The sequence below is a fragment of the Rhinolophus sinicus genome, chromosome 12 (assembly GCF_057876585.1).
Source record: "Rhinolophus sinicus isolate RSI-liver-muscle chromosome 12, RSI-T2T, whole genome shotgun sequence".
NCBI classification, from domain to species: domain Eukaryota; kingdom Metazoa; phylum Chordata; class Mammalia; order Chiroptera; family Rhinolophidae; genus Rhinolophus; species Rhinolophus sinicus.
Genome location: NC_142512.1, coordinates 988,336 through 1,012,847, shown reverse-complemented (window position 1 = coordinate 1,012,847; position 24,512 = coordinate 988,336). Strand labels below are relative to the sequence as shown.

Here is a 24,512-nt window from a genome sequence, read left to right as displayed (position 1 = left end):
GGGGGCTTCAAGGGTGACTTTCAATGCCCGGGCACTGCCTCCTTAGTGGAGCCCAGCCACGGGCATGACCACACTTCGGTTGAGAAGCTGCCACTTCAAAGCAGCGTCAGTGCGTCTGTCCCAGTCCGTGTGCCCGCTTGTGCGTCCCTCCCCCCTCCCCCACCCCATGTCTCTCTGGCTCTGTGACGTGCCTGTTGGGCTCTGGCTCTGGCTCAGGAGCTCTCTCCCCGCGTGCCAGCCCCCTCTTTCTCTGTCTCTGTCCATGTCTCTCTGTATGTCTAGGTACATACAGGTACATATAGGTGTATATTTCGATCTCGCTCCCTCTTTCTCCTCCTCCCGTTCTCTCTGTCGGTCCCTGTCCTGCGGGGACTCTAGTCCCTCTGCCCGCACAAGAACGCAGGATATGGCGAGGCCAAGAGGGAACACCAACAGAGCCACGGATAGGGGGCTCATAGCACTATGTCTCACGGGCGGCTGGCTCGGAGACACGGCAAGCCGGAGCCGCCCGATCCCCAACCTGTCGGCCGCTTCTCTGCCAACCCACCGACACACCGCCCGTCGACCCGCCAAGCGGGCCCACTGCAATCCGCGCCCCTCTGCAATTTGCAGTCCACCATCCGCGCTTCCTAGCTTGGCCACCGCAGCTCCTCCGGTGGCCAGTGGCCAACTGGCAACAGCTGATGGCCAAGCGGTCACAGCTGATGACCATGCAGCCCCCAAGCAGCACCCCTCCACGCGAGGCCCAGAGCCTGGAGAGTGCTCTCTGCGAGTCTGTCCCCACAGTCCCCGTCTGTCTCTCTCCGCCTCTCTCTTGCTCCGTCTCTGGCCTTCTCTCATCCTCTCTCTCACCTCCCTGGGTCAGGAGAGGTGACGTGTAGACAGTGAAGGGACCGGACATCGGGCGGGGCTCCGGTCGCTGACGAGGGTTCCAGGGCCCAGACTGAAGGCTTGTGACGAAGGGTGGCTGCAGACTGGAGATGCTGCACCCTGGTGGCGCGGGTGGCTCTCCCTGGCTTTGGGCCTGTGGATGGGTCCGGTCAGGGCCAGGGCCTGGGTTGCACGTCCCTAGGGCCGGAGGGGACTGAGAGGACCCTGCGACCCCCTCGGTGGCCCTGAGAGGTGGGGACAGCACAGCAGCAAGGGGGGTGTGCGGTTGTGGGGCTGGGGGGAGATGAGAGGGGTTGGGGTAGGGGGGCGGGGTGAAAGCCCTTCGGGGCCTGGGGAGGCCCAGGATGCCAGGGCGCCCAGACATATGTCACAGTCAGGGAAGTGACAGAGGCCCGTGGAGCCACTGGGGGGCGCGAAGGGGCCTCGCTGCGGGCCAGGAGTAGCCCGTCGCCCACACCAGCGGCGTCCGGAGGAGGCGGGGAGCGGGCGGCAGGCGCTCAGGCAGACGTGCTCGCCACCCTAGCGGCCCAGCAGCACGGCGCGCGGTCAGAGGCAGGCCGGGAGCAGGCTCTTGGGGCGCGGGGAGCCGGGTCCCAGCGTCTACGGCCATACCACCCTGAACGCGCCCGATCTCCTCTGATCTCGGGAGCTAAGCAGGGAGGGGCCTGGTTAGTACTTGGATGGGAGACCGCCTGGGAATAGCTGCAGGCTTTTGCTCGCCTCTCCTTTTGCGCCGCCGCCCCGGCGTGGCTCCCTCCGAACCCCTGCCGCCCTTTGCCCCTCTGCAGCCGCCCAGGCAGCCGAAGGTCCCCCTGGCCAGAGGAGGGTCAGTCGCCCGGCACTACAAGCTCGCATCCCCGGCCGCACACCAGGCCTGTCGGCCAGGGCTCCCCCCCACTCCCTCTTCTTAGTGCTCTTCGCCGAGGCAGGCCGTCAGCCTGCAGCAGTCAGCCGCGTCTCGGTCGCCGCCGCCGCCGCCACCGCCATCGCAGGGCTCCCTCTCGCTCCCCGACCCTGCCGCCGCCGCAACCCCCAACGCCCAAGCCCAGGGCTGCCTGCCGGCGCAGGCCTCCACCAGGCTCTCTCCATCCCAGGACGTGCCGGTGCTTTGCACCTCGGCCCGAGCCCAGGGCACGCCCATCCCTGCGCCTGCCCCCGGGACCCGACACACAGGATCGGCGTGTCCTCGGGCAAACGGGACGCCCACCCGCCCCGCCCCACCGGAGTCTTCTGTCTCCGCTGGCAGGCACCTCGCCCCACACCCCCGCGCGCCCCTCCCGTCTCCCACAAGAGCCAGGAGCCCTCCCTTCCCGCCGGCCACGGTGTCCCTGAAACACAGGGCACAAAGAGCCGGGACAAACCAGGGGACGGCGGGAGCAGCACCCCAACACACCACGCGCCATCGACTCCGGGGGAGACCACCACAAGGGCAGAGCAGGCACGCAGGCGCACAACCCTCACAACCAGGGTGCCTGGGGGCTGCCACTCTCCTCCCGCGGGCGGGTGCCTGGGCGGGGCTCAGAGACCACAGGCCCTCCGGAGACCCTGGCGGCCCGCCCCGGAGGCTTCAATGGTGACTGCCAACGCCAGGGCAATGCCTCCTTAGCGGAGCCCAGCCCCGGGCACGACCACACTCCGGTGGAGGAGCTGCCACTTCAACACAGCCTCAGTGCGTCTGTAACAGTCCGTGTGCCCGCCTGTGCGTCCCTCACACCCTCCCCCACCCCATATCCGTCGGGCTCTGTGACGTGCCTGTTGGGCTCTGGCTCTGGCTCAGGAACTCTCTCCCCGCGTGCCAGCCCCCTCTTTCTCTGTCTCTGTCCATGTCTCTCTGTATGTCTAGATACATACATGTACATATACGAGCATATTTCCATCTCGCTCCCTCTTACTCCTCCTCCCGTTCTGTCTGTCTGTCCCTGTCCTGCGGGGACTCTAGCCCCTCTGCCCGCACAAGAATGCAGGATTTGGCGAGGCCAAGAGGGAACACCAACAGACCACGGATAGGGGGCTCATAGCACCATGTCTCACGGGCGGCTGGCTTGGAGACTCGGCAAGCCGGAGAGCCGCCCGATCCCCAGCCTGCCGGCCGATTCTCTGCCAACCAACAGACCCACCAACCTACCGACCCACCAAGCCGGCCAACTGCAGTCCGCGCCCCTCTGCAATTTGCAGTCCACAATCCGCGCTTCCTAGCTTGGCCACCGCAGCTCTGCCGGTGGCCAATGGCCAACTGGCAACAGCTGATGGCCAAGCGGTCACAGCTGATATCCATGCAGCCCGCACGCAGCACCCCTCCACGCGAGGCCCAGAGCCTGGAGAGTGCTCTCTGCGAGTCTGTCCGCACAGTCCCCGTCTGTCTCTCTCCGCCTCTCTCTTGCTCCGTCTCTGGCCTTCTCTCATCCTCTCTCTCACCTCCCTGGGTCAGGAGAGGTGACGTGTAGCCAGTGAAGTGAACAGTGATCGGGCGGGACGCCGGTCGCTGACGAGGGGCGAGAACCCAGAAAGAAGGCTGTGTGAGGAAGGGTGGCGGCAGACTGGAGGTGCTGCCCCCTGGTGGCGGGTGGCTCTCCCTGGCTTTGGGCCAGTGGGTGGGGCCGGCCAGGGCCAGGGCCTGGGTTGCACGTCCCTAGGGTGGAGGGGACTGAGAGGACCCTGCGACCCCCTCGGTGGCCCTGAGAGGTGGGGACAGCACAGCAGCAAGGGGGGTGTGCGGTTGTGGGGCTGGGGGGAGATGAGAGGGGTTGGGGTAGGGGGGCGGGGTAAAAGCCCTTCGGGGCCTGGGGAGGCCCAGGATGCCAGGGCGCCCAGACATATGTCACAGTCAGGGAAGTGACAGAGGCCCGTTAGAGCCACTGGGGGGCGCGAAGGGGCCTCGCTGCGGGCCAGGAGGAGCCCGTCGCCCACACCAGCGGCGTCTGGAGGAGGCGGGGAGCTGGCGGGAGGCGCTCGGGCAGACATGCTCGCCACCCGAGCGGCCCAGCAGCATGGCGTGCGCTCAGAAGCAGGTCGGGAGCAGGCTCTTGGAGTGCCGGGAGCCGGGTCCCAGCGCCTAAGGCCACACCACCCTGCACGCGCCAGATCTCGTCTGATCTCGGGAGCTAAGCAGGGAGGGGCCTGGTTAGTACTTGGATGGGAGACCGCCTGGGAATAGCTGCAGGCTTTTGCTCGCCTCTCCTTTTGCGCCGCGGCCCCGGCGTGGCTCCCTCCGAACCCCTGCCGCCCCTTGCCTCTCTGCAGCCGCCCAGCCAGCCGAAGGCCCCCCTGACCAGCAGAGGGTTAGCCGCCAGGCACTACAAGCTGGCAGCCCCGGCCGCACACCAGGCCCGTCGGCCAGGGCTCCCACGCACACCCTCTTCTCAGTCCTCTTCAGTCCCGGAGGCTGTCATCTCGATCCCTTCGCCGACCTTCGATCGCCGCCACCGCCAACAGCGCTGCCCTCGCCCCCGCCGCCACCGCCTAATCCGCCGCCATCACCGCGCTCCCCACACCCCCCTCCAGCGCTGACCTCACCCCTGCCCCCGCCCTCGCCACCGCCATGGCTGTACTGCTTCAATCTCCCGCCTCTGCTCTCCCCTCCTCCGCCGCCAGCACCGCCCTCTTCCCCGCTACCGCCGCCGCCGGCGCCAACCCTCCCCGCGCCCAGCGCCCGCCGACACAGCCCCCAACGCTGCCGCCGCCTCCATCGCCGACCTCGCAACCCTCCCGCGCCGCAGCCGACGCCGCCGCCGCCGCCGCCGCCATCGCTGCTCGCGATCAGCCCCCGCTTCTCCCGCCGCCGCCGCCGCGATCACCGCGCTCCCCACCCCCTCCGCCAGCGCTGCCCTCGCCCCCTCCCCGCCCCCGCTGCCGCCATCGCCGTACTCCCTCAAACTCCCTCCTCTGCTCTCCCCCCCTCGGCCGCCAGCACCGCGCTCCCCACCCCCGCCGCCAGTGCTGCCCTCTTCCCCACCCCCGCCCCCGCTGCCGCCATTGCCGCACTCCCTCAATCTCCCTCCTCTGCTCTCCCCGCCTCCTGCACCGCCATCTCCCCCGCCCCCGCCCCAGGCCCGCCGCCGCCACCATCGCCATACTCCCTCAATCTCCCGCCTCTGCTCTCCCGGCCTCCTCCGCCGCCGCCGCCGCCGCCGCCGCCGCCGCCGCCGCCGCCATCGACCCCCGTGCCCCAGCGCCCACCGTCAAAGCCCCCATTGTCGCCACCGCCATCGCCGCCCTGGCGCCATCCTCGCGGTTGCCATCGCCTACCTCCCCACCCTCCCTCGCCTCCGCCGCGTCCCCCGCCGCCGCTGCTGCCGCCGCCGCCGCCGCCGCCGCCGCCGCCGCCGCAGCCCCCCCCCTCCGCAGCCGCCCAAGCCGCCGCCGCGGGGTCCTCCCACAACTCCCAAGCCCAGGGTTGCCTGCTGGTGCAGGCCTCCCCCAGCCTTGGGGGTGCGGTTGTTGGTAAACCTGGTGGCGGTAGGGGGGCGGGGTGTATGGCGGTCTGGGTCCGGGGAGTCCCAGGATGCCAGAGTTCCACGACTTCTGGCACCATCAGGGAAGTGGCAGTGTCCCATGGAGCCTCGGGTGGCGCGAAGGGGCCTCGCTGCCGGCCAGGAGTAGCCCGCCGCCCACGCCAGGGGCATTCGGAAGAGGCGGGGAGCCGGACTGGGGGGGGGGGGACGCGGTGCTGGCAGAGCCGGCCAGCAGGTCGATGCTCGCCACCGGAGCCGCGCATCTGCATGGCGGGCGCTCACGAGGTAGGCCGGGAGCAGGCTCTTGGGGCGCGGGGAGCCGAGTCCCATCGTCTATGGCCATACCACCCTGAACGCGCCCGATCTCCTCTGATCTCGGGAGCTAAGCAGGGAGGGGCCTGGTTAGTGCTTGGATGGGAGACCGCCTGGGAATACCTGTAGGCTTTTGCTCGCCTCTCCTTTTGCGCCGCCGCCCCTGCGTGGCTCCCTCCGAACCCCTGCCGCCCCTTGCCCCTCTGCAGCCGCCCATCCAGCCGAAGTTCCCCCTGGCCAGAGGCCGGTCAGCCACCCGGCGCTACAAGCTGGCAGCCCCGGCCGCACACCAGGCCCGTCGGCCAGGGCTCACCCCCACACCCTCTTCTTAGTCCTCTTCGCTGAGGCAGGCAGTCAGCCAGCAGCAGTTAGCCGAGCCTGTGTCTCCGCCGGCAGGCACCTCTCCCCACACCCCCGCGCGCCCCCTCCCATCGCCCACAAGAGCCAGGAACCCTCCCTTCCCGCAGTGGCCCCAACACACAGGGTACAAAGAGCCGGGACAAAGCAGGGGACTGAGGGAGCAGCACCCCAACACACCGCACGCCCTCGGACTCCAGGAGAGACCACCACAAGGGGAAGTGCAGGCACGCAGGCACACAACACTCTCAACCAGGGTGCCTGTGGGCTGCCACTCTCCTCCCGCGGGGCGGGGGGTTCCTGGGCGGGGCTCGGAGCCCACTGGCCCTCCCGCCCGGCCCGGGGGCTTCAAGGGTGACTTTCAATGCCCGGGCACTGCCTCCTTAGTGGAGCCCAGCCACGGGCATGACCACACTTCGGTTGAGAAGCTGCCACTTCAAAGCAGCGTCAGTGCGTCTGTCCCAGTCCGTGTGCCCGCTTGTGCGTCCCTCCCCCCTCCCCCACCCCATGTCTCTCTGGCTCTGTGACGTGCCTGTTGGGCTCTGGCTCTGGCTCAGGAGCTCTCTCCCCGCGTGCCAGCCCCCTCTTTCTCTGTCTCTGTCCATGTCTCTCTGTATGTCTAGGTACATACAGGTACATATAGGTGTATATTTCGATCTCGCTCCCTCTTTCTCCTCCTCCCGTTCTCTCTGTCGGTCCCTGTCCTGCGGGGACTCTAGTCCCTCTGCCCGCACAAGAACGCAGGATATGGCGAGGCCAAGAGGGAACACCAACAGAGCCACGGATAGGGGGCTCATAGCACTATGTCTCACGGGCGGCTGGCTCGGAGACACGGCAAGCCGGAGCCGCCCGATCCCCAACCTGTCGGCCGCTTCTCTGCCAACCCACCGACACACCGCCCGTCGACCCGCCAAGCGGGCCCACTGCAATCCGCGCCCCTCTGCAATTTGCAGTCCACCATCCGCGCTTCCTAGCTTGGCCACCGCAGCTCCTCCGGTGGCCAGTGGCCAACTGGCAACAGCTGATGGCCAAGCGGTCACAGCTGATGACCATGCAGCCCCCAAGCAGCACCCCTCCACGCGAGGCCCAGAGCCTGGAGAGTGCTCTCTGCGAGTCTGTCCCCACAGTCCCCGTCTGTCTCTCTCCGCCTCTCTCTTGCTCCGTCTCTGGCCTTCTCTCATCCTCTCTCTCACCTCCCTGGGTCAGGAGAGGTGACGTGTAGACAGTGAAGGGACCGGACATCGGGCGGGGCTCCGGTCGCTGACGAGGGTTCCAGGGCCCAGACTGAAGGCTTGTGACGAAGGGTGGCTGCAGACTGGAGATGCTGCACCCTGGTGGCGCGGGTGGCTCTCCCTGGCTTTGGGCCTGTGGATGGGTCCGGTCAGGGCCAGGGCCTGGGTTGCACGTCCCTAGGGCCGGAGGGGACTGAGAGGACCCTGCGACCCCCTCGGTGGCCCTGAGAGGTGGGGACAGCACAGCAGCAAGGGGGGTGTGCGGTTGTGGGGCTGGGGGGAGATGAGAGGGGTTGGGGTAGGGGGGCGGGGTGAAAGCCCTTCGGGGCCTGGGGAGGCCCAGGATGCCAGGGCGCCCAGACATATGTCACAGTCAGGGAAGTGACAGAGGCCCGTGGAGCCACTGGGGGGCGCGAAGGGGCCTCGCTGCGGGCCAGGAGTAGCCCGTCGCCCACACCAGCGGCGTCCGGAGGAGGCGGGGAGCGGGCGGCAGGCGCTCAGGCAGACGTGCTCGCCACCCTAGCGGCCCAGCAGCACGGCGCGCGGTCAGAGGCAGGCCGGGAGCAGGCTCTTGGGGCGCGGGGAGCCGGGTCCCAGCGTCTACGGCCATACCACCCTGAACGCGCCCGATCTCCTCTGATCTCGGGAGCTAAGCAGGGAGGGGCCTGGTTAGTACTTGGATGGGAGACCGCCTGGGAATAGCTGCAGGCTTTTGCTCGCCTCTCCTTTTGCGCCGCCGCCCCGGCGTGGCTCCCTCCGAACCCCTGCCGCCCTTTGCCCCTCTGCAGCCGCCCAGGCAGCCGAAGGTCCCCCTGGCCAGAGGAGGGTCAGTCGCCCGGCACTACAAGCTCGCATCCCCGGCCGCACACCAGGCCTGTCGGCCAGGGCTCCCCCCCACTCCCTCTTCTTAGTGCTCTTCGCCGAGGCAGGCCGTCAGCCTGCAGCAGTCAGCCGCGTCTCGGTCGCCGCCGCCGCCGCCACCGCCATCGCAGGGCTCCCTCTCGCTCCCCGACCCTGCCGCCGCCGCAACCCCCAACGCCCAAGCCCAGGGCTGCCTGCCGGCGCAGGCCTCCACCAGGCTCTCTCCATCCCAGGACGTGCCGGTGCTTTGCACCTCGGCCCGAGCCCAGGGCACGCCCATCCCTGCGCCTGCCCCCGGGACCCGACACACAGGATCGGCGTGTCCTCGGGCAAACGGGACGCCCACCCGCCCCGCCCCACCGGAGTCTTCTGTCTCCGCTGGCAGGCACCTCGCCCCACACCCCCGCGCGCCCCTCCCGTCTCCCACAAGAGCCAGGAGCCCTCCCTTCCCGCCGGCCACGGTGTCCCTGAAACACAGGGCACAAAGAGCCGGGACAAACCAGGGGACGGCGGGAGCAGCACCCCAACACACCACGCGCCATCGACTCCGGGGGAGACCACCACAAGGGCAGAGCAGGCACGCAGGCGCACAACCCTCACAACCAGGGTGCCTGGGGGCTGCCACTCTCCTCCCGCGGGCGGGTGCCTGGGCGGGGCTCAGAGACCACAGGCCCTCCGGAGACCCTGGCGGCCCGCCCCGGAGGCTTCAATGGTGACTGCCAACGCCAGGGCAATGCCTCCTTAGCGGAGCCCAGCCCCGGGCACGACCACACTCCGGTGGAGGAGCTGCCACTTCAACACAGCCTCAGTGCGTCTGTAACAGTCCGTGTGCCCGCCTGTGCGTCCCTCACACCCTCCCCCACCCCATATCCGTCGGGCTCTGTGACGTGCCTGTTGGGCTCTGGCTCTGGCTCAGGAACTCTCTCCCCGCGTGCCAGCCCCCTCTTTCTCTGTCTCTGTCCATGTCTCTCTGTATGTCTAGATACATACATGTACATATACGAGCATATTTCCATCTCGCTCCCTCTTACTCCTCCTCCCGTTCTGTCTGTCTGTCCCTGTCCTGCGGGGACTCTAGCCCCTCTGCCCGCACAAGAATGCAGGATTTGGCGAGGCCAAGAGGGAACACCAACAGACCACGGATAGGGGGCTCATAGCACCATGTCTCACGGGCGGCTGGCTTGGAGACTCGGCAAGCCGGAGAGCCGCCCGATCCCCAGCCTGCCGGCCGATTCTCTGCCAACCAACAGACCCACCAACCTACCGACCCACCAAGCCGGCCAACTGCAGTCCGCGCCCCTCTGCAATTTGCAGTCCACAATCCGCGCTTCCTAGCTTGGCCACCGCAGCTCTGCCGGTGGCCAATGGCCAACTGGCAACAGCTGATGGCCAAGCGGTCACAGCTGATATCCATGCAGCCCGCACGCAGCACCCCTCCACGCGAGGCCCAGAGCCTGGAGAGTGCTCTCTGCGAGTCTGTCCGCACAGTCCCCGTCTGTCTCTCTCCGCCTCTCTCTTGCTCCGTCTCTGGCCTTCTCTCATCCTCTCTCTCACCTCCCTGGGTCAGGAGAGGTGACGTGTAGCCAGTGAAGTGAACAGTGATCGGGCGGGACGCCGGTCGCTGACGAGGGGCGAGAACCCAGAAAGAAGGCTGTGTGAGGAAGGGTGGCGGCAGACTGGAGGTGCTGCCCCCTGGTGGCGGGTGGCTCTCCCTGGCTTTGGGCCAGTGGGTGGGGCCGGCCAGGGCCAGGGCCTGGGTTGCACGTCCCTAGGGTGGAGGGGACTGAGAGGACCCTGCGACCCCCTCGGTGGCCCTGAGAGGTGGGGACAGCACAGCAGCAAGGGGGGTGTGCGGTTGTGGGGCTGGGGGGAGATGAGAGGGGTTGGGGTAGGGGGGCGGGGTAAAAGCCCTTCGGGGCCTGGGGAGGCCCAGGATGCCAGGGCGCCCAGACATATGTCACAGTCAGGGAAGTGACAGAGGCCCGTTAGAGCCACTGGGGGGCGCGAAGGGGCCTCGCTGCGGGCCAGGAGGAGCCCGTCGCCCACACCAGCGGCGTCTGGAGGAGGCGGGGAGCTGGCGGGAGGCGCTCGGGCAGACATGCTCGCCACCCGAGCGGCCCAGCAGCATGGCGTGCGCTCAGAAGCAGGTCGGGAGCAGGCTCTTGGAGTGCCGGGAGCCGGGTCCCAGCGCCTAAGGCCACACCACCCTGCACGCGCCAGATCTCGTCTGATCTCGGGAGCTAAGCAGGGAGGGGCCTGGTTAGTACTTGGATGGGAGACCGCCTGGGAATAGCTGCAGGCTTTTGCTCGCCTCTCCTTTTGCGCCGCGGCCCCGGCGTGGCTCCCTCCGAACCCCTGCCGCCCCTTGCCTCTCTGCAGCCGCCCAGCCAGCCGAAGGCCCCCCTGACCAGCAGAGGGTTAGCCGCCAGGCACTACAAGCTGGCAGCCCCGGCCGCACACCAGGCCCGTCGGCCAGGGCTCCCCCGCACACCCTCTTCTCAGTCCTCTTCAGTCCCGGAGGCTGTCATCTCGATCCCTTCGCCGACCTTCGATCGCCGCCACCGCCAACAGCGCTGCCCTCGCCCCCGCCGCCACCGCCTAATCCGCCGCCATCACCGCGCTCCCCACACCCCCCTCCAGCGCTGACCTCACCCCTGCCCCCGCCCTCGCCACCGCCATGGCTGTACTGCTTCAATCTCCCGCCTCTGCTCTCCCCTCCTCCGCCGCCAGCACCGCCCTCTTCCCCGCTACCGCCGCCGCCGGCGCCAACCCTCCCCGCGCCCAGCGCCCGCCGACACAGCCCCCAACGCTGCCGCCGCCTCCATCGCCGACCTCGCAACCCTCCCGCGCCGCAGCCGACGCCGCCGCCGCCGCCGCCGCCATCGCTGCTCGCGATCAGCCCCCGCTTCTCCCGCCGCCGCCGCCGCGATCACCGCGCTCCCCACCCCCTCCGCCAGCGCTGCCCTCGCCCCCTCCCCGCCCCCGCTGCCGCCATCGCCGTACTCCCTCAAACTCCCTCCTCTGCTCTCCCCCCCTCGGCCGCCAGCACCGCGCTCCCCACCCCCTCCGCCAGCGCTGCCCTCGCCCCCTCCCCGCCCCCGCCGCCGCCATTGCCGCACTCCCTCAATCTCCCTCCTCTGCTCTCCCCGCCTCCTGCACCGCCATCTCCCCCGCCCCCGCCCCAGGCCCGCCGCCGCCACCATCGCCATACTCCCTCAATCTCCCGCCTCTGCTCTCCCGGCCTCCTCCGCCCCCGCCGCCGCCGCCGCCGCCGCCGCCGCCGCCGCCATCGACCCCCGTGCCCCAGCGCCCACCGTCAAAGCCCCCATTGTCGCCACCGCCATCGCCGCCCTGGCGCCATCCTCGCGGTTGCCATCGCCTACCTCCCCACCCTCCCTCGCCTCCGCCGCGTCCCCCGCCGCCGCTGCTGCCGCCGCCGCCGCCGCCGCCGCCGCCGCCGCAGCCCCCCCCCTCCGCAGCCGCCCAAGCCGCCGCCGCGGGGTCCTCCCACAACTCCCAAGCCCAGGGTTGCCTGCTGGTGCAGGCCTCCCCCAGCCTTGGGGGTGCGGTTGTTGGTAAACCTGGTGGCGGTAGGGGGGCGGGGTGTATGGCGGTCTGGGTCCGGGGAGTCCCAGGATGCCAGAGTTCCACGACTTCTGGCACCATCAGGGAAGTGGCAGTGTCCCATGGAGCCTCGGGTGGCGCGAAGGGGCCTCGCTGCCGGCCAGGAGTAGCCCGCCGCCCACGCCAGGGGCATTCGGAAGAGGCGGGGAGCCGGACTGGGGGGGGGGGGGACGCGGTGCTGGCAGAGCCGGCCAGCAGGTCGATGCTCGCCACCGGAGCCGCGCATCTGCATGGCGGGCGCTCACGAGGCAGGCCGGGAGCAGGCTCTTGGGGCGCGGGGAGCCGAGTCCCATCGTCTATGGCCATACCACCCTGAACGCGCCCGATCTCCTCTGATCTCGGGAGCTAAGCAGGGAGGGGCCTGGTTAGTGCTTGGATGGGAGACCGCCTGGGAATACCTGTAGGCTTTTGCTCGCCTCTCCTTTTGCGCCGCCGCCCCTGCGTGGCTCCCTCCGAACCCCTGCCGCCCCTTGCCCCTCTGCAGCCGCCCATCCAGCCGAAGTTCCCCCTGGCCAGAGGCCGGTCAGCCACCCGGCGCTACAAGCTGGCAGCCCCGGCCGCACACCAGGCCCGTCGGCCAGGGCTCACCCCCACACCCTCTTCTTAGTCCTCTTCGCTGAGGCAGGCAGTCAGCCAGCAGCAGTTAGCCGAGCCTGTGTCTCCGCCGGCAGGCACCTCTCCCCACACCCCCGCGCGCCCCCTCCCATCGCCCACAAGAGCCAGGAACCCTCCCTTCCCGCAGTGGCCCCAACACACAGGGTACAAAGAGCCGGGACAAAGCAGGGGACTGAGGGAGCAGCACCCCAACACACCGCACGCCCTCGGACTCCAGGAGAGACCACCACAAGGGGAAGTGCAGGCACGCAGGCACACAACACTCTCAACCAGGGTGCCTGTGGGCTGCCACTCTCCTCCCGCGGGGCGGGGGGTTCCTGGGCGGGGCTCGGAGCCCACTGGCCCTCCCGCCCGGCCCGGGGGCTTCAAGGGTGACTTTCAATGCCCGGGCACTGCCTCCTTAGTGGAGCCCAGCCACGGGCATGACCACACTTCGGTTGAGAAGCTGCCACTTCAAAGCAGCGTCAGTGCGTCTGTCCCAGTCCGTGTGCCCGCTTGTGCGTCCCTCCCCCCTCCCCCACCCCATGTCTCTCTGGCTCTGTGACGTGCCTGTTGGGCTCTGGCTCTGGCTCAGGAGCTCTCTCCCCGCGTGCCAGCCCCCTCTTTCTCTGTCTCTGTCCATGTCTCTCTGTATGTCTAGGTACATACAGGTACATATAGGTGTATATTTCGATCTCGCTCCCTCTTTCTCCTCCTCCCGTTCTCTCTGTCGGTCCCTGTCCTGCGGGGACTCTAGTCCCTCTGCCCGCACAAGAACGCAGGATATGGCGAGGCCAAGAGGGAACACCAACAGAGCCACGGATAGGGGGCTCATAGCACTATGTCTCACGGGCGGCTGGCTCGGAGACACGGCAAGCCGGAGCCGCCCGATCCCCAACCTGTCGGCCGCTTCTCTGCCAACCCACCGACACACCGCCCGTCGACCCGCCAAGCGGGCCCACTGCAATCCGCGCCCCTCTGCAATTTGCAGTCCACCATCCGCGCTTCCTAGCTTGGCCACCGCAGCTCCTCCGGTGGCCAGTGGCCAACTGGCAACAGCTGATGGCCAAGCGGTCACAGCTGATGACCATGCAGCCCCCAAGCAGCACCCCTCCACGCGAGGCCCAGAGCCTGGAGAGTGCTCTCTGCGAGTCTGTCCCCACAGTCCCCGTCTGTCTCTCTCCGCCTCTCTCTTGCTCCGTCTCTGGCCTTCTCTCATCCTCTCTCTCACCTCCCTGGGTCAGGAGAGGTGACGTGTAGACAGTGAAGGGACCGGACATCGGGCGGGGCTCCGGTCGCTGACGAGGGTTCCAGGGCCCAGACTGAAGGCTTGTGACGAAGGGTGGCTGCAGACTGGAGATGCTGCACCCTGGTGGCGCGGGTGGCTCTCCCTGGCTTTGGGCCTGTGGATGGGTCCGGTCAGGGCCAGGGCCTGGGTTGCACGTCCCTAGGGCCGGAGGGGACTGAGAGGACCCTGCGACCCCCTCGGTGGCCCTGAGAGGTGGGGACAGCACAGCAGCAAGGGGGGTGTGCGGTTGTGGGGCTGGGGGGAGATGAGAGGGGTTGGGGTAGGGGGGCGGGGTGAAAGCCCTTCGGGGCCTGGGGAGGCCCAGGATGCCAGGGCGCCCAGACATATGTCACAGTCAGGGAAGTGACAGAGGCCCGTGGAGCCACTGGGGGGCGCGAAGGGGCCTCGCTGCGGGCCAGGAGTAGCCCGTCGCCCACACCAGCGGCGTCCGGAGGAGGCGGGGAGCGGGCGGCAGGCGCTCAGGCAGACGTGCTCGCCACCCTAGCGGCCCAGCAGCACGGCGCGCGGTCAGAGGCAGGCCGGGAGCAGGCTCTTGGGGCGCGGGGAGCCGGGTCCCAGCGTCTACGGCCATACCACCCTGAACGCGCCCGATCTCCTCTGATCTCGGGAGCTAAGCAGGGAGGGGCCTGGTTAGTACTTGGATGGGAGACCGCCTGGGAATAGCTGCAGGCTTTTGCTCGCCTCTCCTTTTGCGCCGCCGCCCCGGCGTGGCTCCCTCCGAACCCCTGCCGCCCTTTGCCCCTCTGCAGCCGCCCAGGCAGCCGAAGGTCCCCCTGGCCAGTGGAGGGTCAGTCGCCCGGCACTACAAGCTCGCATCCCCGGCCGCACACCAGGCCTGTCGGCCAGGGCTCCCCCCCACTCCCTCTTCTTAGTGCTCTTCGCCGAGGCAGGCCGTCAGCCTGCAGCAGTCAGCCGCGTCTCGGTCGCCGCCGCCGCCGCCACCGCCATCGCAGGGCTCCCTCTCGCTCCCCGACCCTGCCGCCGCCGCAACCCCCAACGCCCAAGCCCAGGGCTGCCTGCCGGCGCAGGCCTCCACCAGGCTCTCTCCATCCCAGGACGTGCCGGTGCTTTGCACCTCGGCCCGAGCCCAGGGCACGCCCATCCCTGCGCCTGCCCCCGGGACCCGACACACAGGATCGGCGTGTCCTCGGGCAAACGGGACGCCCACCCGCCCCGCCCCACCGGAGTCTTCTGTCTCCGCTGGCAGGCACCTCGCCCCACACCCCCGCGCGCCCCTCCCGTCTCCCACAAGAGCCAGGAGCCCTCCCTTCCCGCCGGCCACGGTGTCCCTGAAACACAGGGCACAAAGAGCCGGGACAAACCAGGGGACGGCGGGAGCAGCACCCCAACACACCACGCGCCATCGACTCCGGGGGAGACCACCACAAGGGCAGAGCAGGCACGCAGGCGCACAACCCTCACAACCAGGGTGCCTGGGGGCTGCCACTCTCCTCCCGCGGGCGGGTGCCTGGGCGGGGCTCAGAGACCACAGGCCCTCCGGAGACCCTGGCGGCCCGCCCCGGAGGCTTCAATGGTGACTGCCAACGCCAGGGCAATGCCTCCTTAGCGGAGCCCAGCCCCGGGCACGACCACACTCCGGTGGAGGAGCTGCCACTTCAACACAGCCTCAGTGCGTCTGTAACAGTCCGTGTGCCCGCCTGTGCGTCCCTCACACCCTCCCCCACCCCATATCCGTCGGGCTCTGTGACGTGCCTGTTGGGCTCTGGCTCTGGCTCAGGAACTCTCTCCCCGCGTGCCAGCCCCCTCTTTCTCTGTCTCTGTCCATGTCTCTCTGTATGTCTAGATACATACATGTACATATACGAGCATATTTCCATCTCGCTCCCTCTTACTCCTCCTCCCGTTCTGTCTGTCTGTCCCTGTCCTGCGGGGACTCTAGCCCCTCTGCCCGCACAAGAATGCAGGATTTGGCGAGGCCAAGAGGGAACACCAACAGACCACGGATAGGGGGCTCATAGCACCATGTCTCACGGGCGGCTGGCTTGGAGACTCGGCAAGCCGGAGCCGCCCGATCCCCAGCCTGCCGGCCGATTCTCTGCCAACCAACAGACCCACCAACCTACCGACCCACCAAGCCGGCCAACTGCAGTCCGCGCCCCTCTGCAATTTGCAGTCCACCATCCGCGCTTCCTAGCTTGGCCACCGCAGCTCTGCCGGTGGCCAATGGCCAACTGGCAACAGCTGATGGCCAAGCGGTCACAGCTGATATCCATGCAGCCCGCACGCAGCACCCCTCCACGCGAGGCCCAGAGCCTGGAGAGTGCTCTCTGCGAGTCTGTCCGCACAGTCCCCGTCTGTCTCTCTCCGCCTCTCTCTTGCTCCGTCTCTGGCCTTCTCTCATCCTCTCTCTCACCTCCCTGGGTCAGGAGAGGTGACGTGTAGCCAGTGAAGTGAACAGTGATCGGGCGGGACGCCGGTCGCTGACGAGGGGCGAGAACCCAGAAAGAAGGCTGTGTGAGGAAGGGTGGCGGCAGACTGGAGGTGCTGCCCCCTGGTGGCGGGTGGCTCTCCCTGGCTTTGGGCCAGTGGGTGGGGCCGGCCAGGGCCAGGGCCTGGGTTGCACGTCCCTAGGGTGGAGGGGACTGAGAGGACCCTGCGACCCCCTCGGTGGCCCTGAGAGGTGGGGACAGCACAGCAGCAAGGGGGGTGTGCGGTTGTGGGGCTGGGGGGAGATGAGAGGGGTTGGGGTAGGGGGGCGGGGTAAAAGCCCTTCGGGGCCTGGGGAGGCCCAGGATGCCAGGGCGCCCAGACATATGTCACAGTCAGGGAAGTGACAGAGGCCCGTTAGAGCCACTGGGGGGCGCGAAGGGGCCTCGCTGCGGGCCAGGAGGAGCCCGTCGCCCACACCAGCGGCGTCTGGAGGAGGCGGGGAGCTGGCGGGAGGCGCTCGGGCAGACATGCTCGCCACCCGAGCGGCCCAGCAGCATGGCGTGCGCTCAGAAGCAGGTCGGGAGCAGGCTCTTGGAGTGCCGGGAGCCGGGTCCCAGCGCCTAAGGCCACACCACCCTGCACGCGCCAGATCTCGTCTGATCTCGGGAGCTAAGCAGGGAGGGGCCTGGTTAGTACTTGGATGGGAGACCGCCTGGGAATAGCTGCAGGCTTTTGCTCGCCTCTCCTTTTGCGCCGCGGCCCCGGCGTGGCTCCCTCCGAACCCCTGCCGCCCCTTGCCTCTCTGCAGCCGCCCAGCCAGCCGAAGGCCCCCCTGACCAGCAGAGGGTTAGCCGCCAGGCACTACAAGCTGGCAGCCCCGGCCGCACACCAGGCCCGTCGGCCAGGGCTCCCCCGCACACCCTCTTCTCAGTCCTCTTCAGTCCCGGAGGCTGTCATCTCGATCCCTTCGCCGACCTTCGATCTCCGCCACCGCCAACAGCGCTGCCCTCGCCCCCGCCGCCACCGCCTAATCCGCCGCCATCACCGCGCTCCCCACACCCCCCTCCAGCGCTGACCTCACCCCTGCCCCCGCCCTCGCCACCGCCATGGCTGTACTGCTTCAATCTCCCGCCTCTGCTCTCCCCTCCTCCGCCGCCAGCACCGCCCTCTTCCCCGCTACCGCCGCCGCCGGCGCCAACCCTCCCCGCGCCCAGCGCCCGCCGACACAGCCCCCAACGCTGCCGCCGCCTCCATCGCCGACCTCGCAACCCTCCCGCGCCGCAGCCGACGCCGCCGCCGCCGCCGCCGCCATCGCTGCTCGCGATCAGCCCCCGCTTCTCCCGCCGCCGCCGCCGCGATCACCGCGCTCCCCACCCCCTCCGCCAGCGCTGCCCTCGCCCCCTCCCCGCCCCCGCTGCCGCCATCGCCGTACTCCCTCAAACTCCCTCCTCTGCTCTCCCCCCCTCGGCCGCCAGCACCGCGCTCCCCACCCCCGCCGCCAGTGCTGCCCTCTTCCCCACCCCCGCCCCCGCTGCCGCCATTGCAGCACTCCCTCAATCTCCCTCCTCTGCTCTCCCCGCCTCCTGCACCGCCATCTCCCCCGCCCCCGCCCCAGGCCCGCCGCCGCCACCATCGCCATACTCCCTCAATCTCCCGCCTCTGCTCTCCCGGCCTCCTCCGCCGCCGCCGCCGCCGCCGCCATCGACCCCCGTGCCCCAGCGCCCACCGTCAAAGCCCCCATTGTCGCCACCGCCATCGCCGCCCTGGCGCCATCCTCGCGGTTGCCATCGCCTACCTCCCCACCCTCCCTCGCCTCCGCCGCGTCCCCCGCCGCCGCTGCTGCCGCCGCCGCCGCCGCCGCCGCCGCCGCCGCAGCCCCCCCCCTCCGCAGCCGCCCAAGCCGCCGCCGCGGGGTCCTCCCACAACTCCCAAGCCCAGGGTTGCCTGCTGGTGCAGGCCTCCCCCAGCCTTGGGGGTGCGGTTGTTGGTAAACCTGGTGGCGGTAGGGGGGCGGGGTGTATGGCGGTCTGGGTCCGGGGAGTCCCAGGATGCCAGAGTTCCACGACTTCTGGCACCATCAGGGAAGTGGCAGTGTCCCATGGAGCCTCGGGTGGCGCGAAGGGGCCTCGCTGCCGGCCAGGAGTAGCCCGCCGCCCACGCCAGGGGCATTCGGAAGAGGCGGGGAGCCGGACTGGGGGGGGGGGGACGCGGTGCTGGCAGAGCCGGCCAGCAGGTCGATGCTCGCCACCGGAGCCGCGCATCTGCATGGCGGGCGCTCACGAGGCAGGCCGGGAGCAGGCTCTTGGGGCGCGGGGAGCCGAGTCCCATCGTCTATGGCCATACCACCCTGAACGCGCCCGATCTCCTCTGATCTCGGGAGCTAAGCAGGGAGGGGCCTGGTTAGTGCTTGGATGGGAGACCGCCTGGGAATACCTGTAGGCTTTTGCTCGCCTCTCCTTTTGCGCCGCCGCCCCTGCGTGGCTCCCTCCGAACCCCTGCCGCCCCTTGCCCCTCTGCAGCCGCCCATCCAGCCGAAGTTCCCCCTGGCCAGAGGCCGGTCAGCCACCCGGCGCTACAAGCTGGCAGCCCCGGCCGCACACCAGGCCCGTCGGCCAGGGCTCACCCCCACACCCTCTTCTTAGTCCTCTTCGCTGAGGCAGGCAGTCAGCCAGCAGCAGTTAGCCGAGCCTGTGTCTCCGCCGGCAGGCACCTCTCCCCACACCCCCGCGCGCCCCCTCCCATCGCCCACAAGAGCCAGGAACCCTCCCTTCCCGCAGTGGCCCCAACACACAGGGTACAAAGAGCCGGGACAAAGCAGGGGACTGAGGGAGCAGCACCCCAACACACCGCACGCCCTCGGACTCCAGGAGAGACCACCACAAGGGGAAGTGCAGGCACGCAGGCACACAACACTCTCAACCAGGGTGCCTGTGGGCTGCCACTCTCCTCCCGCGGGGCGGGGGGTTCCTGGGCGGGGCTCGGAGCCCACTGGCCCTCCCGCCCGGCCCGGGGGCTTCAAGGGTGACTTTCAATGCCCGGGCACTGCCTCCTTAGTGGAGCCCAGCCACGGGCATGACCACACTTCGGTTGAGAAGCTGCCACTTCAAAGCAGCGTCAGTGCGTCTGTCCCAGTCCGTGTGCCCGCTTGTGCGTCCCTCCCCCCTCCCCCACCCCATGTCTCTCTGGCTCTGTGACGTGCCTGTTGGGCTCTGGCTCTGGCTCAGGAGCTCTCTCCCCGCGTGCCAGCCCCCTCTTTCTCTGTCTCTGTCCATGTCTCTCTGTATGTCTAGGTACATACAGGTACATATAGGTGTATATTTCGATCTCGCTCCCTCTTTCTCCTCCTCCCGTTCTCTCTGTCGGTCCCTGTCCTGCGGGGACTCTAGTCCCTCTGCCCGCACAAGAACGCAGGATATGGCGAGGCCAAGAGGGAACACCAACAGAGCCACGGATAGGGGGCTCATAGCACTATGTCTCACGGGCGGCTGGCTCGGAGACACGGCAAGCCGGAGCCGCCCGATCCCCAACCTGTCGGCCGCTTCTCTGCCAACCCACCGACACACCGCCCGTCGACCCGCCAAGCGGGCCCACTGCAATCCGCGCCCCTCTGCAATTTGCAGTCCACCATCCGCGCTTCCTAGCTTGGCCACCGCAGCTCCTCCGGTGGCCAGTGGCCAACTGGCAACAGCTGATGGCCAAGCGGTCACAGCTGATGACCATGCAGCCCCCAAGCAGCACCCCTCCACGCGAGGCCCAGAGCCTGGAGAGTGCTCTCTGCGAGTCTGTCCCCACAGTCCCCGTCTGTCTCTCTCCGCCTCTCTCTTGCTCCGTCTCTGGCCTTCTCTCATCCTCTCTCTCACCTCCCTGGGTCAGGAGAGGTGACGTGTAGACAGTGAAGGGACCGGACATCGGGCGGGGCTCCGGTCGCTGACGAGGGTTCCAGGGCCCAGACTGAAGGCTTGTGACGAAGGGTGGCTGCAGACTGGAGATGCTGCACCCTGGTGGCGCGGGTGGCTCTCCCTGGCTTTGGGCCTGTGGATGGGTCCGGTCAGGGCCAGGGCCTGGGTTGCACGTCCCTAGGGCCGGAGGGGACTGAGAGGACCCTGCGACCCCCTCGGTGGCCCTGAGAGGTGGGGACAGCACAGCAGCAAGGGGGGTGTGCGGTTGTGGGGCTGGGGGGAGATGAGAGGGGTTGGGGTAGGGGGGCGGGGTGAAAGCCCTTCGGGGCCTGGGGAGGCCCAGGATGCCAGGGCGCCCAGACATATGTCACAGTCAGGGAAGTGACAGAGGCCCGTGGAGCCACTGGGGGGCGCGAAGGGGCCTCGCTGCGGGCCAGGAGTAGCCCGTCGCCCACACCAGCGGCGTCCGGAGGAGGCGGGGAGCGGGCGGCAGGCGCTCAGGCAGACGTGCTCGCCACCCTAGCGGCCCAGCAGCACGGCGCGCGGTCAGAGGCAGGCCGGGAGCAGGCTCTTGGGGCGCGGGGAGCCGGGTCCCAGCGTCTACGGCCATACCACCCTGAACGCGCCCGATCTCCTCTGATCTCGGGAGCTAAGCAGGGAGGGGCCTGGTTAGTACTTGGATGGGAGACCGCCTGGGAATAGCTGCAGGCTTTTGCTCGCCTCTCCTTTTGCGCCGCCGCCCCGGCGTGGCTCCCTCCGAACCCCTGCCGCCCTTTGCCCCTCTGCAGCCGCCCAGGCAGCCGAAGGTCCCCCTGGCCAGAGGAGGGTCAGTCGCCCGGCACTACAAGCTCGCATCCCCGGCCGCACACCAGGCCTGTCGGCCAGGGCTCCCCCCCACTCCCTCTTCTTAGTGCTCTTCGCCGAGGCAGGCCGTCAGCCTGCAGCAGTCAGCCGCGTCTCGGTCGCCGCCGCCGCCGCCACCGCCATCGCAGGGCTCCCTCTCGCTCCCCGACCCTGCCGCCGCCGCAACCCCCAACGCCCAAGCCCAGGGCTGCCTGCCGGCGCAGGCCTCCACCAGGCTCTCTCCATCCCAGGACGTGCCGGTGCTTTGCACCTCGGCCCGAGCCCAGGGCACGCCCATCCCTGCGCCTGCCCCCGGGACCCGACACACAGGATCGGCGTGTCCTCGGGCAAACGGGACGCCCACCCGCCCCGCCCCACCGGAGTCTTCTGTCTCCGCTGGCAGGCACCTCGCCCCACACCCCCGCGCGCCCCTCCCGTCTCCCACAAGAGCCAGGAGCCCTCCCTTCCCGCCGGCCACGGTGTCCCTGAAACACAGGGCACAAAGAGCCGGGACAAACCAGGGGACGGCGGGAGCAGCACCCCAACACACCACGCGCCATCGACTCCGGGGGAGACCACCACAAGGGCAGAGCAGGCACGCAGGCGCACAACCCTCACAACCAGGGTGCCTGGGGGCTGCCACTCTCCTCCCGCGGGCGGGTGCCTGGGCGGGGCTCAGAGACCACAGGCCCTCCGGAGACCCTGGCGGCCCGCCCCGGAGGCTTCAATGGTGACTGCCAACGCCAGGGCAATGCCTCCTTAGCGGAGCCCAGCCCCGGGCACGACCACACTCCGGTGGAGGAGCTGCCACTTCAACACAGCCTCAGTGCGTCTGTAACAGTCCGTGTGCCCGCCTGTGCGTCCCTCACACCCTCCCCCACCCCATATCCGTCGGGCTCTGTGACGTGCCTGTTGGGCTCTGGCTCTGGCTCAGGAACTCTCTCCCCGCGTGCCAGCCCCCTCTTTCTCTGTCTCTGTCCATGTCTCTCTGTATGTCTAGATACATACATGTACATATACGAGCATATTTCCATCTCGCTCCCTCTTACTCCTCCTCCCGTTCTGTCTGTCTGTCCCTGTCCTGCGGGGACTCTAGCCCCTCTGCCCGCACAAGAATGCAGGATTTGGCGAGGCCAAGAGGGAACACCAACAGACCACGGATAGGGGGCTCATAGCACCATGTCTCACGGGCGGCTGGCTTGGAGACTCGGCAAGCCGGAGCCGCCCGATCCCCAGCCTGCCGGCCGATTCTCTGCCAACCAACAGACCCACCAACCTACCGACCCACCAAGCCGGCCAACTGCAGTCCGCGCCCCTCTGCAATTTGCAGTCCACAATCCGCGCTTCCTAGCTTGGCCACCGCAGCTCTGCCGGTGGCCAATGGCCAACTGGCAACAGCTGATGGCCAAGCGGTCACAGCTGATATCCATGCAGCCCGCACGCAGCACCCCTCCACGCGAGGCCCAGAGCCTGGAGAGTGCTCTCTGCGAGTCTGTCCGCACAGTCCCCGTCTGTCTCTCTCCGCCTCTCTCTTGCTCCGTCTCTGGCCTTCTCTCATCCTCTCTCTCACCTCCCTGGGTCAGGAGAGGTGACGTGTAGCCAGTGAAGTGAACAGTGATCGGGCGGGACGCCGGTCGCTGACGAGGGGCGAGAACCCAGAAAGAAGGCTGTGTGAGGAAGGGTGGCGGCAGACTGGAGGTGCTGCCCCCTGGTGGCGGGTGGCTCTCCCTGGCTTTGGGCCAGTGGGTGGGGCCGGCCAGGGCCAGGGCCTGGGTTGCACGTCCCTAGGGTGGAGGGGACTGAGAGGACCCTGCGACCCCCTCGGTGGCCCTGAGAGGTGGGGACAGCACAGCAGCAAGGGGGGTGTGCGGTTGTGGGGCTGGGGGGAGATGAGAGGGGTTGGGGTAGGGGGGCGGGGTAAAAGCCCTTCGGGGCCTGGGGAGGCCCAGGATGCCAGGGCGCCCAGACATATGTCACAGTCAGGGAAGTGACAGAGGCCCGTTAGAGCCACTGGGGGGCGCGAAGGGGCCTCGCTGCGGGCCAGGAGGAGCCCGTCGCCCACACCAGCGGCGTCTGGAGGAGGCGGGGAGCTGGCGGGAGGCGCTCGGGCAGACATGCTCGCCACCCGAGCGGCCCAGCAGCATGGCGTGCGCTCAGAAGCAGGTCGGGAGCAGGCTCTTGGAGTGCCGGGAGCCGGGTCCCAGCGCCTAAGGCCACACCACCCTGCACGCGCCAGATCTCGTCTGATCTCGGGAGCTAAGCAGGGAGGGGCCTGGTTAGTACTTGGATGGGAGACCGCCTGGGAATAGCTGCAGGCTTTTGCTCGCCTCTCCTTTTGCGCCGCGGCCCCGGCGTGGCTCCCTCCGAACCCCTGCCGCCCCTTGCCTCTCTGCAGCCGCCCAGCCAGCCGAAGGCCCCCCTGACCAGCAGAGGGTTAGCCGCCAGGCACTACAAGCTGGCAGCCCCGGCCGCACACCAGGCCCGTCGGCCAGGGCTCCCCCGCACACCCTCTTCTCAGTCCTCTTCAGTCCCGGAGGCTGTCATCTCGATCCCTTCGCCGACCTTCGATCGCCGCCACCGCCAACAGCGCTGCCCTCGCCCCCGCCGCCACCGCCTAATCCGCCGCCATCACCGCGCTCCCCACACCCCCCTCCAGCGCTGACCTCACCCCTGCCCCCGCCCTCGCCACCGCCATGGCTGTACTGCTTCAATCTCCCGCCTCTGCTCTCCCCTCCTCCGCCGCCAGCACCGCCCTCTTCCCCGCTACCGCCGCCGCCGGCGCCAACCCTCCCCGCGCCCAGCGCCCGCCGACACAGCCCCCAACGCTGCCGCCGCCTCCATCGCCGACCTCGCAACCCTCCCGCGCCGCAGCCGACGCCGCCGCCGCCGCCGCCGCCATCGCTGCTCGCGATCAGCCCCCGCTTCTCCCGCCGCCGCCGCCGCGATCACCGCGCTCCCCACCCCCTCCGCCAGCGCTGCCCTCGCCCCCTCCCCGCCCCCGCTGCCGCCATCGCCGTACTCCCTCAAACTCCCTCCTCTGCTCTCCCCCCCTCGGCCGCCAGCACCGCGCTCCCCACCCCCGCCGCCAGTGCTGCCCTCTTCCCCACCCCCGCCCCCGCTGCCGCCATTGCCGCACTCCCTCAATCTCCCTCCTCTGCTCTCCCCGCCTCCTGCACCGCCATCTCCCCCGCCCCCGCCCCAGGCCCGCCGCCGCCACCATCGCCATACTCCCTCAATCTCCCGCCTCTGCTCTCCCGGCCTCCTCCGCCGCCGCCGCCGCCGCCGCCGCCGCCGCCGCCATCGACCCCCGTGCCCCAGCGCCCACCGTCAAAGCCCCCATTGTCGCCACCGCCATCGCCGCCCTGGCGCCATCCTCGCGGTTGCCATCGCCTACCTCCCCACCCTCCCTCGCCTCCGCCGCGTCCCCCGCCGCCGCTGCTGCCGCCGCCGCCGCCGCCGCCGCCGCCGCCGCAGCCCCCCCCCTCCGCAGCCGCCCAAGCCGCCGCCGCGGGGTCCTCCCACAACTCCCAAGCCCAGGGTTGCCTGCTGGTGCAGGCCTCCCCCAGCCTTGGGGGTGCGGTTGTTGGTAAACCTGGTGGCGGTAGGGGGGCGGGGTGTATGGCGGTCTGGGTCCGGGGAGTCCCAGGATGCCAGAGTTCCACGACTTCTGGCACCATCAGGGAAGTGGCAGTGTCCCATGGAGCCTCGGGTGGCGCGAAGGGGCCTCGCTGCCGGCCAGGAGTAGCCC

General features: G+C 69.3%; 11 pseudogenes; all 11 read left to right on the top strand.

Moving 5' to 3' along the window:
• The first annotated feature begins 1,489 nt into the window (after window positions 1-1,489).
• Window positions 1,490-1,609, top strand: LOC148756296 (5S ribosomal RNA; annotated as a pseudogene).
• Window positions 1,610-3,941: 2,332 nt separating this feature from the next.
• LOC148756295 (5S ribosomal RNA) lies at window positions 3,942-4,061 on the top strand (annotated as a pseudogene).
• A 1,612-nt stretch (window positions 4,062-5,673) lies between these two features.
• On the top strand, window positions 5,674-5,793 carry LOC148756294 (5S ribosomal RNA; annotated as a pseudogene).
• Window positions 5,794-7,841: 2,048 nt separating this feature from the next.
• LOC148756293 (5S ribosomal RNA) lies at window positions 7,842-7,961 on the top strand (annotated as a pseudogene).
• A 2,332-nt stretch (window positions 7,962-10,293) lies between these two features.
• On the top strand, window positions 10,294-10,413 carry LOC148756292 (5S ribosomal RNA; annotated as a pseudogene).
• A 1,609-nt stretch (window positions 10,414-12,022) lies between these two features.
• Window positions 12,023-12,142, top strand: LOC148756291 (5S ribosomal RNA; annotated as a pseudogene).
• A 2,048-nt stretch (window positions 12,143-14,190) lies between these two features.
• On the top strand, window positions 14,191-14,310 carry LOC148756290 (5S ribosomal RNA; annotated as a pseudogene).
• Window positions 14,311-16,640: 2,330 nt separating this feature from the next.
• LOC148756289 (5S ribosomal RNA) lies at window positions 16,641-16,760 on the top strand (annotated as a pseudogene).
• Window positions 16,761-18,351: 1,591 nt separating this feature from the next.
• On the top strand, window positions 18,352-18,471 carry LOC148756288 (5S ribosomal RNA; annotated as a pseudogene).
• A 2,048-nt stretch (window positions 18,472-20,519) lies between these two features.
• On the top strand, window positions 20,520-20,639 carry LOC148756287 (5S ribosomal RNA; annotated as a pseudogene).
• Window positions 20,640-22,969: 2,330 nt separating this feature from the next.
• LOC148756286 (5S ribosomal RNA) lies at window positions 22,970-23,089 on the top strand (annotated as a pseudogene).
• Window positions 23,090-24,512: the final 1,423 nt, after the last annotated feature.